The sequence below is a fragment of the Drosophila yakuba genome, chromosome 3L (genome assembly GCF_016746365.2).
Source record: "Drosophila yakuba strain Tai18E2 chromosome 3L, Prin_Dyak_Tai18E2_2.1, whole genome shotgun sequence".
NCBI lineage: Eukaryota > Metazoa > Arthropoda > Insecta > Diptera > Drosophilidae > Drosophila > Drosophila yakuba.
In genome coordinates, this window is record NC_052529.2 from 7036796 (window position 1) to 7053703 (window position 16908).

General features: G+C 42.4%; 1 protein-coding gene across 1 annotated transcript in view; it reads left to right on the plus strand.

Annotated features, from left to right (window-relative positions):
- Window positions 1-12308: 12308 nt before the first annotated feature.
- LOC6533205 overlaps window positions 12309-16908 on the plus strand; it is a 62462-nt gene continuing 57862 nt past the window's right edge. Inside the window, exon 1 of the mRNA XM_002093895.4 lies at window positions 12309-12922. The gene's annotated coding sequence lies outside the window, so the exon portion shown is untranslated. The remainder of the gene's footprint in view (window positions 12923-16908) is intronic.

Consider the following 16908-nt stretch of genomic DNA (forward strand, 5'->3'; position numbering starts at 1 on the left):
ATATAGATAGCATCAGATTGACCTTTTTAAGGATAGCATAATTTTTGTTGCATACTTGGGGGCGTCTACTGGGTACAAGCTGTTCCAGATCACTCCCGGACTTCTCTGCAACAATGTTCACCACTGGGCGGCGACTTTTTCGCTGGCTTGTTAGTCGGGGCCACTTAAGCCAAACCTAAATTACGCCAAAATCGATTGCAATTGCGTTGATTATCGCTGTCCAAGCCGCCCGTTGCCGAATTTATCGCCAGCAAATGCATTTTACGCGAAATTTATGTAGTTTGCAGTGGCCCTGGGTGCCCCCCAAAAAATACTGATACATATATATATAGAGAGCGACGCGTGTATATAGAGGATTGGAAGCTGGATCCAAGTGGTGGCCATTTGGCCACCGGTTTTAAGCGACGCGACGGTGGCAGTCGCAGCCGCAGCCGGCGCTCTTTTCGGACTTGCAGCTTATCGTGGCAATTACAACGAGAGATTTATATGGGCCGAGGGGTTTTGGCCACAGGGGCGCTGACGAAAGAAGGGGGCTTCAATAGAGGGGGGATGGGGAGTGGGGGGTTGACTCCACTGGCAAACACCCGCACGGAGTTCAAACGAACGCAGCCGGCAGCCAAAAACGATTCAACTAATCGCCAAGTGTTTCGCCCGATGTTGTTTTTTCCCCTTTATTTTCATTTTCGGGCCACAAAATGTCGAATTAAATGGATTTTTATTGAAATCAAGTTGCTGGCTGCTTGGCGAAGGGCAGGCGGGGAGTGGAAAGTCAGTGGCTGAGGCGGCAAACGGCCGCTGATTGGATCTTAAAGGATCTAATTGGTCTCCGCCAAGTCGAGACAAGGCTAAATCACTGTGCCACGGTGGTCGTGAGGGGTCAATTGAACTGGCCTGATCTACGACAATTGCAACGAGCTCTTGCCACTGAGAATTTGCGGTTAGAACGGCCGAGATATGATCGCAAAGGCTTCATAAAGTTCCAGCAGTCAATGTCTGCGAGATTGCGAGATAATCATTTAAAGTGTATTGAGTAATTGAACCGAAAGCTGCAAATGAAGTGCAAAAAGTATATAATGATTGCGGAATGGTATATGTAATATATACGCCTTTAAAAATTTTGATCTTTTTGGGGATAAGAAATAGAGTAGAATTACTTTAAATATCCAAGACTTTAATTTACTAGTGCAAAACCTAAGCAGATTTCTCTACCACTCTGCTGCAAATGGATTCCAGGAATGAAAAGCCCAAGGGCAACGGAGATTGGCGAATAGAGTCATAAGAATATTAGAGCACATCGTTGCCATATAGAGTTATTCACGGCCAAGTGCATTACTAATTGGCAGCAGATTTTTATCTAATCCAGCGCCATGAATTACAATTTCAACTAATTACAGTGGTACCTGTGAGCAGTCGAACTTAGCAGCTAAAGGATGCAACGCAGCCGTGTGGGCAGAGCCTTGGATGTGGCTCCAGTCTGCGGATCTGTGCATCCAGAATGCAGAACGCGATCTCCTCGAGTGCCGGCGTTCAATGATTTATTGGTTTGTAATTTCCATTCGAGCCCACGAGCTGAACACCAATGAGCCGGCTCCATAGCTCTCAAGATCTCAAGATCCAGTACTGCTCCGGTTGCTCCCGCTGCCTAGACATGAACATGCGACAGGAAAGGCAAACACGGACACTGAGTTCCAGTCCATATCCAATCCAAGTGCAAGTCCAAAAGACCCGCCAGCGTTTTCCAAACTGGGCCTAAAAACGATGATGGCCACAAAGTCTCCACCAGCCTTGGTCGCCGGTTGACATCGGAGCAGCGTCAACTAATGAAGATGCGCGATGCATCATGCACTTCCTCCACGTCTCGAGTGGTGCACCACTGTGGTGCAGCGTGGCACCGAGGATGTGTGCTGTGCTGTGGTGTGGTGTGGTGCCGAGTCAAAGCCCAGAAGCAATTTTCGTAATCAGAGAAATTCATAAAAATTAAAAGAGTCATTTGCATGTTTGTGGCCAGTCAAGGCTGTGAAGCTGTGACCACTAAACACAGTGAAACATTATCAATATTTTATATTAAATAATGTAATTTAAATTGCATGGAAATAAAGAAGAAGTTTCTCTCTATGAAGAAGAAATCAAATTTTGTATACATACTTAAACAAAAAAATAAGTTATTTGAGTTTAAGAAAATGTATATAAATCTGGTATTTAAAGATCGAAAGATCATTTGAAAACCTGTGAAACTGCTTATTCTACAACGCAGTGTAGACCCGTGTTAGCTTACACTCGCTGGCTTCATTAAGCGAGGCCTCACCGTACAGAGTCAAGTAATGCAAGAAGGATTTGCCAAGCAGCGACCATAGTCTTGGCCTCTCCTCAACTGGTTTGCGCCAAGAGCTCTCGGCATTTGGGTGTAAAATAAAGGAATGACTAATTTTTCAACGTTTCGACGAATGATAAATGTGGCATGTGGCGAGCCCGAGAGCAATCATGTTGCACTGTCACTTGGGGCACACACACCATACACCATACACCACACACACACCACAGCGAACAAACTTACCCAGACACTTGCAATCACAATCGCAATCCCAGAACACGTCTCCTAAGCTCTGGATGCCACGCTGGAATTGTTGCAACGTCATAATTATCCACCCAGAGCCACAACCTTCACCCCATCCCCATCCCCATCCCCATTCCCAATTCCATAACCATTCCCATGCCCATGCCCAATCCCAACTCCAGTCGCATCCACATACTCGACCGTCGTCCTCGGCCCTGAAAATGAGTAACGACTGTGGCAGTAAATGTACAACGACGTCACAGACTTCTCCAGACCATACAGAGAGCAAAAGTCCTTTTAAATATTATGATTAAATTACTTAAATGCATTCAGATAAAATCAAAACGTTGATACCAAAATTAGAGAAAGTATTCTTAAGCTGGTTTTATAGCTAACTCACAATAAAGTCCTTATAAAGGCTTTTTCAACAGGAAACTCAGCAGGTACTATGTTATGTTTAATAAATTATATTTAAAATATTTTTTCATATATTTTCTTATACTTTACATGCATCCTAGTCCTAAAGTTGCTGCCATATATCTCGACCCTCGAAACTCATCAAGCGGCTAACTGAAAAATTTACATTTTACGAGAGTGACGATCATCCCCAGTCGCCAATTCGAGTCATTAAGCCAGTGGCTAGTGGCCAGTGGGATCAGGTAAATGTTGTCAAGGAGACTTATTGTAGGACCTCGCCTCGCTGAGTTATGTGACGAAGGATTCGACATGGACTCCATAGGGAGCGACATGCGTTCGAGGTGGTCTGGTAGATATGGCCCACTCTATGCGAAGCACCAGGCAGCACTGCAAGTGCCAAGTAACTGAAGAATGCCCTGAAGGAATCATTTTATAGTCATCATCGGAAGTTGTCCAAGGCCCAGGCCGCAAGTCGCGAGTCCAAAGGAGCCAGCCAGCCAGGCGAACAAGTCGCTGTAAACTAGTTTCGAGCATTTAATGAAGTCATTAAAGGCCGCGCGTGTGGCGCGATCTCAAATTACTTGGCATAACCGAAAATTACATACAAATGACGGGGCAGAGGGGTCCTGCAACCCAAGGAACCCAAGGAACTGAATGCTCTGGAGGGCCAGGAGCCTAGCCCTTGAATAGGACGCGCCTAGAAGATCTTAAAATAAACCCAGGAAGAGGTCGCAGGCGCAGGAGCAGGAGCATGTTGCAACTTACAAGCAAACGGGGCACATAATGGAGCTGGAAACTGGACGCGGTCTCTGGGACAGGGTCTTCAACTGGAAACTGGGCACTAAGAATGGGGAACTTGGGAACTGAGAACTGGGAACTCAGAACGGGACTGGAACTGCGAATGAGCGACTGTCAAACCGGTAGACAAGAAGAACAACAAGAGGAACAACCTTCAGTGCCGACTGCATCCGCGAACTAATGGACTGTGCAAAAATGAGTGACGCAGCAGCGAACGACCAGTGCACTTGGAAAAAATTCCAGCTAAATATAGTTTATAATATTATGATCCTTAGTGTATAACGAAAAAAAGGAATTGAAAGACTTTAGATACATTTTAAACGATAATATTATTTCTGATGATTTTCTTTGATTAAAATCCAATATTTTTTCTCAATGAAACCCTTGCGAATTCAGAGTGGGGATGTTGAATCCTGTGGCAAACAGCTGCCCGAATGGATGGCGAATGGATGGTCTTCATATGCAATGGCCATATTTAGATAAGGCAACGACAAAAATTTTTACAATAAAATGCTAAGTCTGCGCCGCGTTCCTTTAATAAGAATGATGTAAAACGCATTGCGAATGAAGTGGAGTGCAGTGAAGTGGAGTGAAATGAAGTGAAGTGAGGAGCGCGCAGCGATGAGAGTTAAATTCGTGTTGAAATAAATTAATTGCGCTAACTTGCAACTCATGCGGCACCCGGCTTCAGGTGGCTCCAAGTACCCCAGCCCATCCGCCTTCGACTTGGAGTATCCCGGTGTATCTGGGTACTAGGCCAAGGCATTCCCAACTTGAATTTGTCGTCGGAACTGGTGGAGATTGGCGGTGGATCTCGCTGGCTCTCGGTGGCTTTTGGTTGCTCTCAGTGGCTTTTGGTGGAAGCTCGCCTGCAGCATCATGAGTGCCATCGATCAAAGTCTGCGTGCAGTTTGAGTTTTGAGAGGGACTTGGGGTCTTCGTAAGACCCAATGAAGATGGGGCTGTATATGAGGTTGGTGTTTTTTTTTGCCGTTGTAGTTTGTGTCTCGCCTCGAGTCAAATGTCCACAAATTAATTTTCTTTATTAAATTTCAGCATGAAAAATGACGCGAAAAACGCTTCCGCATGCGCACCGAAAAATCTGCAGCTCACACTCAGGTGTCGGCTACTGCCAGAAGACCAGGTTCGCTGACCAGCTGAGATGGCCATTTTAATTTGGCTAAGACAATGTGCCGTTCTGGGAGATTCTTTGAACGTTTGCCTGAGCGTTTAATTGATGAGAAAAAGGCTTAGGAACAAGTGCCACACAACTGAATTCCTCATTTCGTGTTGATTAATTCCTTGGCCATCAGAAGCCACTAGTATACTGCAGTTTTCAGCTTCCTTAACGGGTTATGAAACGCCTCATAGACTATTGATGAGCTGCACTGGATGCTAGATGTTTAATAAATAGAGGGGCCGAACCCCATTGATCTCACACTAAAGCTGCACGTTCCAGTCTCCGCACAGATTTCGAGATCGTTTAACCGATCTAAGAGATCAACTAGAATTGCTACCAATTCGTGGCAGTTTAGTTAATTAACCAAACCAATTACCAAACTTCGTTTGAGAACAACACAAAGAGAATAAGTTCAACAAAGACCAGACCACGAATTGAAACCAAATTAAGCCTGAGTGAATACTTATAATGAAGAGATTAGATGAAAAGGTCCGAGTCATTTCCACATACACACACTGGAGCACAACTTCAATTAGGCCGAGTTGAACACTGAACACTGAACACTGAATGCCGAATGCTGAATACTGAATGGTAAATGCAAAAGGGGCCAGGGACTTCGAAAAGGAATTGGAAATAATAAGGCGTAACTAAATGGGCGCTTTAGTCTATAATCATGACACAATTTCCGCCGGAGTCTCGGGCTCAACTGGTATATTTCCCGCCCGCGTTTGTCAGGAAGTTCTCAGTTCTCAGACACATGACTCCATGACTCCATGACTGCTACTGCTCCGATGAGTCGGCACAAAAGCGGACTACTTACATGTGGAGCATCGAATTCCGCGTCACAGTTGAGAGTTCAACATGAAGGGAAGCGACTCCACAGCCCATAGTCCCCGTAAGTAGCAGCCTAAATGAAGGCGATGATGATTTGTAATAAATTTAATATTAACCAGCATTTGTTCGCTCTCTGGCAAATTGCCAGCCATAATATAAGGCGGTGAAGTCGCAATAGGAGCACAGAAAGAAAAAAATCAGGAAATATATATAGAATAGAAAAAAAAATGCATAGTGGAATGTGCTATTCTTTAAAGTGTAATAGGTATCAGCACACTATATTCATTTAATTAAAGAGTAACAATAACTTGTGACTATTAAACTATGTGCATACTTTCACTACTTTCACACATCCTTCTTTCGTACGCCAGATAATTGATTTATTTTTCCTGTGCAAAAAAAAAGGGCAAAATTATGTTAATTTCTATTGCACTCTGAGGAGGAAGCTAGATGAATGCCAGCCGCGAGTGTCACTCATTTGCACTCGTTTTCTGGACCGCGAACAGGCCAGAGATATGACAGGTGCATCAGGTATGTACCTCTTTCTGGTGTTTCACTCCCAGGTCTATAATTAAGATACCAAAGTGGTGTAATGCGCACATTGTTTCGGTGGTGCCAGGCCAGCACAAGAGAAAAAAAAAATAAAAAAAATAAGAAAAGGGTATATAGGAAGTTCCCCGTTCGCCTGTATAATTTGTGAACAATTACGCTTTGTAATAGCATTTAATGACTTCATTTTCCGAAATAGCGGCGTCTGGCATTCCATTGCGATCTTATCGCACATCGTATCGTATCGTATTGTAGCTGCTTTGGCTATATGGAAAGCTCCCAAGTTATGTGGGAAAAGAGAAATTTCCTCGTCGCACAACTCAATTCAGAATGGTAAGTTATGCCAACTGGCTGGTGTTAAGTGCAAAATAACTTTGTTCAAATCGTAGCTGGTTGCAAAACAAATTTGTAGTGCAAATTGCAAAAAGCTTTTAGTATTATCAACGTGGTAATCTGATCCGATTATCATAGGCAGTGCACATTATGTGGAGACCCCGCCTAGACCAGCTTGTCGGATCAACTTTAGCCAATCCCGGCCCTAATCCCGGCCAGTGTCATTAAGAGTATTTAGTGGCAATCCAAAAACTGGAACTGGAACTGAAACTGAAAAGGAAAAGGAAAACGGTTAAGTCTGGGACTGGGACAACGATTGGATCCTACTGGCCCTGGCCATAATCGTAAACATCACTTTGCATAATAAGAATGCTCCATCAATTTGTGCGCTATCTAAAGTGATATTAATTAAAAGATCATTTATATCGGTGTGCATAAAATAGCAAAATGTTCATCCTGCTGACGGACTGGGCCTCATCACTGCCAAATGGCATCAGGCCTCCTCGCGAAGAAGTTGTCGCATGGCGCGTTGATATTTATTGATACTGACAATGGACCGATCTCCTTCCGCGCATCGCCTCTTGGGGATCCAACCTCGCATCCTCGACGGTCCGGGGATGACAAGTTATGCAAATCGCGGAGACACCAAGATCAAAATAAACTTTACGCACGCAGATCCTCAGGAGCTCAGGTGAGTGGGCAGAACGCACGACGACCACTGGCTGGTGGACAAGGTCATCTTCGGGCCGGGCACTTGCCATTCCTCAAACTAAGTGACTCAGGCAGATGACCAAGAGCAGCGATTGCGTCCGAAACGAGTGCAAAAGTGAAAGATTGATGGCGAAATTACTTTAAATGTTTGCGAAATGCCAGGAAGGTGGAGCGTTCAGGAGCGGACTCACTGCAGCAAGGTGGCCCAAAAACAGGGGCTCAGTAACGACAGTTGATCAAGACACAACATTTCTAAAGTAGGCATTTTAAGTTGTTGGCTCAGCGATATATAATTTATTTGTAAGCCTTGCTATATATTATTTAAATAACTTATTTTGGTGAATTCCTCCCTGTAACTCTGTGTACTCTTCCATGACAGTGCAAACCCTAAAACGCAAACAAGGCTGGCCAAGTCTTAGACAAACGTCCTGGTCTGTTGATCAATCTGCGCGACGCCTACCCAAAAACGTAGAATCCTCTTCGAACGGCCAAGTCCCCGCCAGGTTGGGCTCCTACTTTGGCCGCAGCTCCATCTTAAAGTCCGACTCCAGATTCTCCGTTTCCATCTCCGCGACGTTGCTGGTGTCTCGCTTGGCGACAGGCGACAAACCTGTCTGGTTTACGTGAAGTTCTTTGGGAGTCGATGCTTGGCCACTTGCCTACATTGTAGGCCGCCTTGGGCCGCGGCTCTGGCTTTGGCTTTGGCTTTTGGCCATCAACTTGTCGCTAGATGCGGCTGAGCGATGGCAAAAGGACTGCACAGGAATATCACTGCCCATTATCTTCAGAGGATAAAATACATTCAAGTGCTATATAATTCTATAAGATTTAGTAAACAATTTATTTTTCACCAACTAGTTCTTTCTAATAAAAATACTATTTCTTAAAAGTGCTGTTTCTAAATGCTTTTCAATTTTGTTGGATTTATTTGCTGTTACAACTATGAGAATATTTCTCTGTGTAAAACTGGATGCCATGGGATCGGATTGAAAGCAATGGGATAGGATGGGCTCTGCCTGGCTGGCTGCCTTCAATCAGTCGAACGCAATTCAAGTTGACAACATGTCGCAAATGCACAAGTCTTGTGAGCAGCGCGGGGGGAGCGATGTTACAAGATGGTACACTCTTATGATTATATAGATTATATTGCCCGCCATCCGCGGCAGGCGCTCCTCTCTCCCAGCCACCTGAATCATCCATCCAACCATCCAGCCATCCAACTATCCAACTAGCCAGCTATCCAGCCATCCATCCTTTGGTCCAGTCAGCCGCATGTAATCCGCATAACTTCGCCTCTGCCCCCCGCAAGTAGATGGCGTGATTGAAAGATTGAGTGCCAGGCACAATTAAAGTGCTGCCTGATGATGTATGTATAGCAATTGTCACAATTCCTAATTCGGCATTGCCTTGGTTAAGCCCAATTCCACGGAACAGGTGCGAACATCAGGTGGTACATCAAATTGGACAGGTGATGGAGGTTACTTTAAATGAATTAAGTAATAGTAAAGAACACTTTATTTTACTAATATAATTTAAACTTTAAATTAAAACATTTTGAGTAAGGTTTAGCAGTTTTCCGCTTGCAGAAAGTTTGAAGTTTTCCACTGCAAATAAATTGCTTACCAAGTTCGAACTGCCATTTTCCCCGTGTAATAGGAAAACTATTGCCAACTCATCCAGCGTGTTTATGGCCAGAATAAACCATCATTATTTATATGCTTATCTCGGTGATAAACTCGCTTCAACGGCATTTGCCTGCGGTGGCTGGGCACTTCCCCTCTTTTTTTCAGGTTTTTTTTTTTTCTTTCTTTCTTGCCAGCGATTCAAACAAATCATTAAGTACATCGCTTTGCTTTGCCATCAGGTGGAGAAAGGGGTGGCTCAATCAAACGCCCATTCTATGGACCATTTGTGCACCTGTCGTCGCAGCCAAAGGCGCCTGGAAATTGCGGAAATGCGCTTCTGCCTTGGCCAGAAGCGTTGCTTATTGGTAGCGGGCATAAAGGCCGATTATTGACACAACAATAAAGCTGCATAACAATCAAAATAATACAAGATTTACAACAAACCAACAACGGTCAGTGAAATGAGATGGAGATTCCGATGGGAACGGGTATGGGAATGGGAAATGGTATTGGAAATGGGAATGGGTCTGGGTCTGGGTCTGGGCACAAAAAGTGCAATGAAAGTGCACAATAAAATAAATAAGCGCATAAAAGGTGAGCGGCGAAAATTTGCAGTAATTTGAGATTACGTTGGCATTATGAGCCCGGTTTCGGTTTCGGGACCGAAGAGAGCGGCCAGAATCGCCACGAGACCTGGCCAACGAAGCCAACATTGCCAGCATTGCCAACTTTTACTGCGGCGACAGCTAAAAACTCCAAAGAAAACCCAGGTCCACAAAAGCCGCAGCTGTTAATGAATGGCAATGGCTTTGTTGGTAATGAAGTGTTGGCCATAATGCCGCCATGACGATGTCGACCAAGACAAGCCAAGTCCCAGTCCCAGTCCCAGTCCTGCAGCCAACTATGACGACATTGGCACTGGGAGCGATAAGCCAGATAAGGCGGCTACTCGCTTAGTCAGTGGTTTAGCTTGGTTTTAGTTTGGTTTTAGTTTCGGATTGCCCTTGTCTAGTTTTCTGGGGTGGCAATTAACCTTGGCCAAGCTGGGAGCTAATAGAAATTTTGGCATTTAAAAGACCTTGGCGTACTGAGAATGTAAAATTATTTAGCATTGTGTGGCTTTTTATGGAAACACACAGTTAATTGCAAAATGTAAATACAAAATTTTCAATTGATGCCCAAAGCACTGTCATAAAAATTTGAATTCCCGTTCGCCACAGAGCTAACAAAGTACATAATGTATCTTTTGTAATTTGGTTACTCATCCGCGTAGTGCGCATAAATTAGCCTAATGGAAAACTTTGATATGGGCATAAAAATATGACATAAAATATTTAACTACACAGCATGGCCGTAAAGCTCCACTGGTTAGACACAAGAAGCCAAGAAAAATTAGTATAGACAAAAATAGAGAGGTATGCAAAACTGCAAAGAAAATCTAGCACAAATCAGACTTTTCTTTCCACGTTGTTTTTTTTTTGGGTAGTAGAAACCAAAGAAAATGGAAAATCGTGGAGATGCCGAGTGAGCCACTGCTGACCGTTTGCTGTTAAATATTTGTCTTTGATTTAAGCCGGAGTTTGGGTCTCAAAGCGACACTTGTCCATCTGCAGGCCCCCCAACTCCCCATCTCTCGATCTCCATCTACCCATCACCCATCTCCATCCCCATCCCCATCGACCTTTCTCGAGCATTTGCATTGTGTTGGCCTGTTGTCTTTTTACCAATAGCACCGAGATGTTGAAGGCTTGGCCATGCCAAACTGACATGCAAGACACAAATCATGATTTGCTGGCTGGAAATGTTGCTGGTGGCATCCAACCCGTTTACAGCTGCGCCTGCCGAGGAGACGTCAACAATGAAATTGTCAAGTGTTGACAAATAAATTTGAGGATTTCGACGAGATTTACTTATGCTAATGAAAGACACTTGTCACAGATACTTGTACTCTCATGCCCATACCCTCCTTGTAACTCGGCGGCATCGCCTTGAAGTGCGAGACCACGTTGGTTCGCATAAATATGTTTGCACTCTGGCGTTTTCTTTTTGTTTTTTTTTTTTTTATTGTAGCCTGGAAGCTTGAGGAGTTGGCCAGCTTAGGAGCCGGAAAAAGTACCGTAACAAATTTGCAAAGTGAAAGAATTTGAGTAGAAACACTAAATTAGCCAAGGGAGTGGATTGAGGAGAGGTTGGGACCAAAGACGAGGATGAGGATTTCCTGGAATGGTAGGACTCCAGTTCGTCACATAAATATTTATGGATGTTAATGCTGTGACGTGAATTGCACGCTCAGCACTGCAATTTTTAGAGAAGACAGCTGTGGAAAACTTACACTTGACAAAAAGCCACTTTAGTCGCGTCAGATACTTAATGACATTTATATAGTACACTTGATTTGCCAATATATTGAACATATATCCATAACTGCTTAGATCTTGTTTAGCCATTGATTAATAAACAAATAGGAAATACATCTAGAATTTTTCCCACTGCATTGCAGCTGAGCATTTCAGGTTGATTGGAGGTCATATCCGTAGCTCAACCTAATTAGAGTCCACCTGACCGACGGGATCCATCAATCCAGAGTCTATCCCTTCGCATCCCAGCATTTCACACGCTCATCAAATTGACGCCTCGGCCATAAATCCAGCGCTAAAACATTGTAAAGAAGTGAAAAATCTCAATTGCCATCTACCTGTGAACTCTGGCCGATAAAAAACAATAAATTTCTAAAACACAACCACTAAATTGCATATCTTGCTTACATACTGGCCACATGTCAAGTGCCTATTTTGGGGTACACTCGGAAAAACATAAAACGAACTTTCACTGAAATAGAAAATAGTTCTTAGGAACTTGGATAAGCTTAACAACATAATTTTGAATATTCCACAAATATTCGGACCACAAACTTGAAAACTATCTTAAATGAAGTGCAAGCATTTGAAATTCGACCACATATGTAAATTCCATATCTGAGCAAACTCAATTAATGCAACTACTAGATCTACTCATATAAAGTGCTACGTTTTCTTTGAGTGCATTGCAGCATAATTGAGTAATTAACTCCGAAATTCACTCGAAACGAAACCAGTTCTCCATGCCACTCGTTCCGCTGGCACTCAAACATGCGCAAGCCGGTTTGCGGAACGAGTGGAACGGAACGGGCCGGAAACGAGTGGCCCGTTTGCCAAACGGTCCGCCGTGGCTATGTTGTTGTCGACGACGACGCCGGCAGCGCTGCCGCCGCTTATGCTGGAAAAAGATTCAGATACGTTCGGTTCGAGATACTTTTGCGTTCAGTTCAAGTTGAGCGCTTTCTGACGTTCGTACAACGCATTTCCGCGGCCGTCTGCAATTCGCATTCGCATCAGCGGCGAGAATTTCGCGAAAGCCCAACTGTCATTCTATCCGGTGTATAAATATTACAAGTCCCATTTGGGGAATTCACACATTTTTATTCAAAAAACCATTTGTCGACTTGCGCGAAAATAGTGCTATAAAAAGTGCCTGGTTTTACCGAATTACATACGAGTATACGTATGTAATAAAAACACCTAACATATGCAAATATTTATTTTTAAAACCCATTCAAGTGCCAAAGAGAAAAGTTGTATGCAAAATAAAGCAAATAGCAGAATATTAAATATTAAAATCCATCTGCCTGCATAAAATCCATTGAATGAAAAATTCACAACAAGTGCAAAGCAACAAATTGAAAAATCACTGCAGCGTTGGGAAAAGTTGTGGCAAAAGTTTCGCATTTTCGCATTTTCCCCGCCAATTTTCCCCCCTTTTCGCGGTGACGCCTGCGCAGCTGTTTGGGAAAAATCTAATTGGATACTTTTCTGCCAAACGGACAGCGGAAACGGAAGTCGGCTGCCATTCGCATTAGACTAACTGACGCGGTCCACTGTGAAGGTAAGTCCATCAGGATAATTAGCCATTGCTGCTGGCCAATTCTTTTGTTAGATGGAAAGAATCTAAGTAAAAGCAAGTCATAATGCAAATAGTTCACACGATAATGACACTGACATCGAAAAAAGTAACTCTAGCTGGCGTTTGTCATAAGCTTCAAAACATGCCAAAATAATGTCAGTCAGTCAGTCAGTCAGCTTTTGTTTTCCTTTGCTTTGCATCTCGCAGCTCGCACATTGTATCTTGTATCTTATATCTCGTAGCTGGCTTTTTATAGCCTGCGTTTTATGGTATGATTAAATTTGACAGTTGACAGCATTTTGGCCTTATCTGACTGGCGCAAATCGCTCCACTTCCTCTCGCGTGTGTGTGTGCTTTTGTTAAATGTTAATTGTTGACAATTTCGTATAAATTGACAATTCAACTGGCGTTTTACATGGCTTATAGCCAACATTTTGGCATTGGCCCGGCGATGAGTGTGTAATGTTTGGCCTAATGTATTATTAACTAGGCCAACATCAGAATGACTACGCAGACATTAGGGCCACTTTACAAGGGCGTGATTTAATGGCCCAGTTGTTTATTGTTCTTAGCGTTTTTAGGTCCAGATTTGGCTGTAATATCGTGGTTAATGAGCGGAAAACTTAACAGGTGATTTACACTGACATTAGTTACTCTATTTGCTGTGGTAATCAGAGTACCAAAGATTAATTACTTGACATTGAAAAAAGAAATATATAAGTAAAGCCATACATATATGTAACAAATGAGAGAAGATACAAAAGATACAATAAAGCCATATACTGATACCTAAGTAAAAGATTCCATTGCATCTATCAGCAAATCTTCTATTTAAGCAACTCGACAAACTCCAATCTAAACTATTCGCATAATTGTTTATCTGCCAACTAGAGATTATTCTGCTGTGGGAGCCCTTACTTTAAACGTGCTTAAATGTCCAATGTCAGCTCCAAAGTGACAAAACTTTTTCTTTGGCAAACTTGGCTCACTGCAGACAAACATATAAACCCACAAAATGGGGGAAAAACAAATTTACTTTTTTGCCACTTTTGTGTGACCAAGTCAGGCCATGTTACTTGCTGCAACAGCCATAAACATCATAAAAAAATACAGAAAATACAAAAAAATGATTGTGCAAGAGGAAAAGCAGCACAAGGTCAGCAAGAGGCATACCCCGATAAGCAGCTGCCCTTAGCCAACAGTTCTTAACTTTTAACTCGGTGCCCTAAGCTCACGAACGTGGCGACTTCCGTCCGACAAATTTTTAGATTTTCGAAACAAATTTGCAACACGTACTCGGTCACTCGCGGTCAATAGACAGCGACCCAACTCTGAGTTTAGGTTCAAAATAGGGAACTTAATTTATGAGCCCAGGGCTATTATAATTCGCACTGTTCCGAGGCATTTTGCATAAACAAATGTGTCTTTCATGTGTCGTTTATTCTTTCTTTCTCTAATGTTTATTCAAATCCGCTGGCCGATTGTCTTAGTCGTCGTCTGTCTGGTGTGGAAGTCTAGACATTCAGCAGGAAGGAAGCCCAAGATGGAGACTGCACTTGAACTTGAGACCCTTTTCAAGTATTTGTTCCCCGGGATTCTGTGAGGTTTTGGTGGTTGGTGGCAACCCTTTTTTTTTTTTTGCATACCATATTTTTTCCCTCGCATGTGTGTAGCTAGTAAAATAAAAACGAGGGAAAAACAAAACACAGCCCATGAATGAAACAAGCCTCAACGAGGGTGAAATATCTATGGAGCTGGAGCTGTAGCGACTACGACTTCCCCACTGAGTTAACCAGACCCAGACAGCCATCATCCCGCACCCAGACACCTTTGTTTGCCCAGATCTTGATGTCTGGGCCAAGAGTGAGCCGCTTAGTGGCTTCCCAGCAGTCCGAGTTCCCCAGCTTTTTCTTGTCAACTATTGTCAAGGCTTTAATTAGAGATTTCTATTGCCATCCAATGTGTTATCCTTATCTCTATCGCCCATTATGCTGATGGATTCAGCTGAGCTTGCTCATTTATATTATAATTAATATATATATGTATAGACAGCAGACAGTTGTTGTAAGGGAATTGAACTTTGCCCTTTAATTGAAACTTTTGCCTTGCCAACACAGTCAACACGGCGTATGGTTGATATAATTGCAGCTGCCAAAAAGTTATGCCAAGCAGTTAGTCTCTGAATCTTAATCAGGACATACTTGCGTTAAATATTAATTACACGTGCTCATTGGCAAATTGTATTAACTTGGCCAGATATTATAATGAGTTTTCGTAAGGAGAACTTTGCCATACGAATCCAATTAGGGTTTAATAAATGAATGGGCACAAAATCGTTTTGCGAGGTAATTCCAAATGCAAGAATACATGGATTATACTAACAAGTTAACTGCAGTCTAATTAATATATTCTAGTAACGATATAAAGTGTGTTAGGGACATCTATTTAGGCACAAACTGGGTAGTGGCATATATTACATATGTTAAAACACATTAATATTCATTTGACACATTCAATCTGAGCGAATGTAAAATGTATTGAATAATGTGTTGGATGAATGCATATACATAGAATGCTAAGGTTATCAAAACTGTATCTGCCTACTTAAAATGTATGAAAATGATCAAAATGAGCTCCTTTAATGAGCAACATATTCTTGCCAAATTTATGTGATGTGTCTAATCAAATACCATTTCAATCGACACTACGAACATTTTTGTATAATCAAAATGAATACAAATTTTGCTAATTTCATCTTATCTATGATTGTGAAATAAATTCCACCAACCAGAGTTTATGCTGTTTAGATAATTTTGAAGAATGAAAACAATTCTGTGAACGAAGGGGAATGCTTTTTCTATATCTACCGAGACAAAGAATAAAGAATACGCCGACGCCAAAGAACGACTTTGATATGGGCTGATGATGAGCTCTAATTTCGAAATTATACAAGATTGGCTGTGAGAAGAAGAACTGGAGCTGAGGATGGAGATGGAGATCTTTTGAAGAGGCTGTCAGCTCGGAGGCCCAAGTTTTGGTTTCAGTTCAGTTCAGTTTTCAGCTCCTCGCCGTAGTTCTTGTTATTGCTGCTGATGCTGCTGCTGCTGTTGTTGTTGCCCACATAACAAGTTAATTTTGATGTAAATTTCTGTTTTGGTACCCGAACGAACGAATGGCAAAAACCGAGACAACGACGAGGAAAAAATCGAACCGGTTAACATAATCACTTAATTTTGTGATTGTGTATCTGTATCTTTGAATCGGCATCTGTGTGTGTCTCTGCCATCGTTTTCAGCTCGTAATCGTCTTTTGGAACTCTATACCCATGCCATTCGAGCCATTCGGTATGGTGCTCTTTGTATAGAAGTGTCAATATTATTAAGTGATGATGTCCCCATCTGAGGCTCAAACTTTGATAAACGAGCCGATGCTGTAAATAAAACAGAGTAACAAAAAAGCGAGAGAAAAAAACCCAACAAAAGATAAATAAACAGAGGCCGGCTAAGCTCTAACTCATCCGAGTTGATAAATTGTATCTATATTTATGTATGCTGCTACCAGCAAATAATTTACAATGTTTGAGCGGGCAAACTAAAGCCGGCAAGGGCAAAAAATGTGTATAGTAACAAAACAAAAAAACATATAAACAATTTTGCAAAGCTGGCAAAGACAAAAATACACAAGCAAACACAAAAAAGTAGCTAAAAACAAGCGCAACATAGAGCCACACAAAAAAGTCACTCCAAACAGAACAAAAAATAAAATGGAAACAAATGCTGAATTATTAGCACAAAAATCGCCAGCAGCTGAACAAGAAAAAGAAGCAGGAGGGTCAGTGGGTGGGGCGGGTGTTTTTGTTTATATTTTTATTTTGCTGCTTATTCATGGCAGTAGTCACAACAAAAACACAAGAACAAATTGCCAAGAAACGCAAAAAAAAAAAAATTGCAGAAATAGCAACACGTGAA